At 45.3% G+C, this 4,645-nt stretch overlaps 1 protein-coding gene across 2 annotated transcripts in view; it reads right to left on the bottom strand.

The window, feature by feature from the left end:
• The window catches only part of AEBP2 (AE binding protein 2), a 64,395-nt gene extending 64,310 nt beyond the window's left edge, over positions 1-85 (bottom strand). For both annotated transcript variants that reach the window (XM_035347876.1, XM_035347881.1), the window contains exon 1: positions 64-85. The gene's annotated coding sequence lies outside the window, so the exon portion shown is untranslated. The remainder of the gene's footprint in view (positions 1-63) is intronic.
• Positions 86-4,645: the final 4,560 nt, after the last annotated feature.

Here is a 4,645-nt window from a genome sequence, read left to right as displayed (position 1 = left end):
CGGCCGCGCGCTCCCGCTCTTCCTCCCCCCTACTCCCGCCCCGCGCCCTCCTCACCGCACAATCGCGCGGCGGCGGCGCGAGCCGCAAACAGGAGGGACCGCAGCGCCACCACCGCCGCACGCGCTACGGGAGGCGCCCGGGGCCAAACAACGGGCGGAGGGCGGGGCGGCGGCGCCGCGCGGGGTGGGGCCGCGGGGAGGAGGCGGTAACGGGCGGGGAGGGGCGAGCCAACGGCCCCAACGGCTGGCCCCAACGGCCGCTATATGGGCACGGGGCGGGATGGCGTCCGGACTGAACGCTGGGGTCCCGAGCCGGGGAGCTCCGGGCTGAGGAGAGCGGGCGGCGGTGGAAGGGAGGGAGCGGGGGAGGCGCCGCGCTGACGGAACGCGGGGTGACCGCGGGGGGGGACGGGGCCCTCGGCCGGGCCGTGGCATCGCCCCGGGGAATCGTCAAAAGGCGAGCCCGGCCGAGACACAAAGGAGGCAGAAAAAGAGTTTTTCAGCGGCGCTGGCAAAAAGGAGCAAAAAGGTCCCGCTGCGCAGCCGGGAGAGAGCGGGGAGGGTGAGCCAGGCGCCGCCTTAAGCCTCCATTTGCTGCGAGGAAACGTTTGGCTGCGGGGCAGAGCGGCATGGCCGAAGGTGAATGCAGAACACAAGTTACTCGGTTTAAGTGGAAGTAAACCCAAAGAGTTTAAGGTGCTAAAAACGAGCGGGGGTCTGGTTTTGCCTCATAAACCCGAGGTGGAGGTTGTTAACTTGGTTGAGTTGGGAATTGTGCCCTCTGAAGGAAAAAATAGCTATGTACGTGTAGAAGGGGAAAAGTGAGCGATAGATGAACAGAATGATTGCCAATCCTATACAGCACTATCGAAAAAAAGATGTGGAAAATGAAGACATTTTAATATAAAATGTGATAAAGGTAGGTCACACCAGGCATTGCTTCTTTCCAACTGTCTTGTCTGCATAGACATCAAGAGAGGAGTTGATAAATTGACATGTGGAAGCAACTAGCAAAAGTTTATGGGATGGGGATTTTCAGTGAAACAGGAAGGTGGGTAGAAGCTGAGCACAGAGATCAAGTTAGGTAATTCGACATTTTTGGAGAGATGACGAAAATAATTGAAAGCATAAAACAGTATTCTGCATGGATTTAAAATATCACATATAGATTTGTCAATTTTTAACCAATTCAGAGTTTGCCACATTAAAAAAATAAATCACAAAGTGGTTGTAGTTTCATTTAAAAACAAATGACAAAACAGAACCACAACTCATTCCAGAAAAAACATTGTTCATTCTGCTAATAGGAAGAATATCACCGATTCAAGTTATAGCAGGCATACCTGGCATATCCACAGAGATCCTAGATTCAAGGAAGAGTTAACCACATAGGATTAAAATCTGGAAAGGGTGCTCCTAAAACCTGTATTAGCTTAATTGGAGATGGCTCCTAGCCCATCAACGTATGTAGTTGGTAGCAACATCAGCAACACACAACGTAGCAATACCAAAATAGAATGCCACAGTGCTGAAATAACACCACAGTGCTGGAGCAAAGGGATTACGATATTGAATTAATCTTTGAAAACAAACGAAGAACATCTTTAACCTGCAGAGAAGCATACGCAAATTTATGAAACCAACAGCAGTAAAAAAGTAATGCTAGCTTTCCAGATTTCTAGAATCAAGCCTCAGCTAGAAAAGTGGAATGGGTAAGAATGAAAAAAAAAAAAAAAAAAAAAAACTGCAATGCTGTTTCATCTGTGTAGTATATGTATATGTAGTTTATGTATCACAGTTCTAACTCTATTAAAATAGTGACCAAACAAAACCCTGAGCTTCTACGTCCTCTTTGCCTCTCACTCCCCCCACCTCCCCCCAAACAAACAAAAAAACCCGTGCTCTATACTTCCCTCTTCGCTTGTAAAGGTGTGGCACTCCTGTGAGCGTTATTGTCACTAATCTCATCAATCAATGAGTGAGGTTTAAAAAACAAATAAAACCCTTTGATTCAGTCTGCAGATACCAGTAACTGAAGTCATTCCTATGCTGTTGACCCCCGCTGGAGTTCTTTGAGTGCCAGCTGTAGTGAGGGACAGAAACGGAGAGGTATCAGGTCATGAGAACCCAAAAAAGATAAAAGGTAAAAGGCAGTTTTCACAACTTGAGAATATGAGCAAGAAGTCAAGGAGGAAAAATGTATCTCAAAGAACTCCGTGTACCCTAAGGTACGTTGTCCAGCTCCATCTCACCCTGTGCTCACAAGCCTGTCACCCTATGCTTTTTTCAAGTCTTGCTAGGTTCCCTGAGATCATGTGTGCACACACGGCTCCTTGTGTTCGTGTACCGAAAGCTGACAGGGTGATGCAGACCGCCCACTTTCCACTTCTCTAAGCAGAGCGGTAGAGACGCCAGCTCATTAGGTAATTTGTGTATTCAAAGAGGGTCAGGGAATGAAACCTTGGGACACAAATGAATAGGAAGGATGGTACGAACCCGCCTAATGGAAATCACTTAGCATTTAAGCAAGGGATCAGCACCGAAGAGGTCAGTCATCAAAGACTCTTTGATGATATTTGGTGCTCTGCTCTCAGTTTTTCAAAACCACAAAATTCTGTGTCCAGGCTTGGTCCTTGAGCGCTATAATAAAGTATTAATCAAGCACAAGGAGGAGTGATGACTTAAGTCTCTTGTTAGTGAGATTCCTCTAACAATTTATCCAGCTTAGTGAAGGCAAATCTTTTTCTCCAAGGTTTTTGACTTTTTCATACACTGGCTCTACTTGAAAGAAGAGTTTGGTCTGAGAACAGGTGAGTCTAGAACTTGAAAAAGTGTCAAAATTAATTGTGTATGAATAGCCTGATAAAAGATCAAAGCAGGAGACATCTTGTTAGGAAATCCTTTGGAAAAAGTAATTTATACGTCCAGTTACACTTCAAGTGTGAATGTTACTCCGTCATTCATGCTAAGGGCTTCTGGTATGCTTGGTCTAACTTGGTATGGTCATTACATCAGGGACTGTACTTTAAAGCTGAGATAGTTCTGCTTAGAAATAATAATCTGTGGTACTTGGAAGTACCTATCAACAAGGTACAACAGAAAAAAAAATCAGTAGGCTAGCAAAGCTTTGGTCATGGTCAAAGAGTTGAAGTAGAACCATTCTCCACTAGTACAAAAACAAGCAGCCTACACAAACCTCTGGAAGAGATTCATATTGATTTGCAGACACAGTAGAGCAGGCAGAAGAAATGAAGGGCGTACTTTTTATTCTCTTACCTCAGGATCACGAGTGCAGGGAATTCACACTGACAGCAGAATCAATAATGAGCACACTCCAAAGTAGTTTCTTCTTTTCTTGAGTCACAACAATTCTGCCGTTCTTTTAAAGGACAGTTAGATGAGATCATCAGAAGATTTGGTCCATTTGGTGTAGGTTTTTCGAGCTTTTTTTCCTTATGTTGATCAGCATCATAATACTATGATATAGGATGCAAGCAAAGCAGACCACGTCAAAATAGTGAGAAAGGCCTTTAAGGAGAGGAGAAAAAAAAAATACCATAGGCCCAAGATACAAGAAAAATTATATGCACATGTTAGGATGCCATGGGAAATTCTGTAGAAGAAGGCATTTGGTCACTGAGCTCTTGTCTTCTGCTCCTGCTTCCACACGCGTCTTAAACACTCTGCAGGAAATTCCTGCTGCCTGCACCTCATGACTCACCTTGCTCACAATATTCTGCCTGCTCAGCAGCCTCTGGAAACTGCACCCTACCCTTCTTTCTGCCCCACCCTTCTTCATCCAAATTCAAGGTCTAGAGGAAGAGGCTGCAATCTACCATTGCTTCAAATAAGCATCCAGCCCTCATTTCTCACCCTTCCCTTCAGACCAGACTGAAACTGCCTCATTCTGCAATCCTGGCCCCACCCTCTCCTGCAGCGCCCAGTTAATTCTCCCTTTAAACTCAGCTTCCACACTCTTTTCTTTTAAAGCCGCCTTTAATCTTTCCCCATATTGTCTGCTTGAAACCAGGGACATGACCATAGGAAAATTCAAGCGCTGTTTAGGTTGGTTCAGTCTAAGGAAGGCAGCCAGATATGTATGCTGGGGTGGAGGCCCTCTTTTGTTCCCAGTGGGCTGTGAACCCTCTCTGGAGATGTACACTGGTGTTGCACAACCTTTTTTGGCAATTGAATATCTAGAATTCGGATTGTAGGTGTTGCTAGGGTCCCTCTTCCCTCTCTTCCCTGCCCCTGTTTTGTTGCAGCTGTCATGGTGACACACTGCCCCTTCTGTTCTGCCAGCACAGCTGCCTGTGAAATTCATGCCATGAGCTAGACCAAGAAACTGAGTTTAATGGTAATAGAAGGAAAAAAAAAAAAAAAAAAAAAAAAAAAAAAAAAAAGTCATTCTGTGGATGTTGAATCAGGAAACTTCAGAAAACTCCAGACAGCTCAGCTGAATGAAACTGTGTACATTAAAATAAGGCTACACAAAGAACCAACAGTTTGTTCAGGAATGGAAAACCCCAGTCTATTGTTCTGGAATGTATCCAAAAGCACATCTTAACCTTAAGTATATTTGCATTTGTATTATTGCAACAACTTGCAAGATCAGGGTATCTGTGTGTAAAGCTGTGTATAAGCA

This window comes from Oxyura jamaicensis, chromosome 1 (genome assembly GCF_011077185.1).
Source record: "Oxyura jamaicensis isolate SHBP4307 breed ruddy duck chromosome 1, BPBGC_Ojam_1.0, whole genome shotgun sequence".
In the NCBI taxonomy this organism is placed as follows: domain Eukaryota; kingdom Metazoa; phylum Chordata; class Aves; order Anseriformes; family Anatidae; genus Oxyura; species Oxyura jamaicensis.
This window is presented reverse-complemented; position numbering and strand designations above follow the sequence as displayed.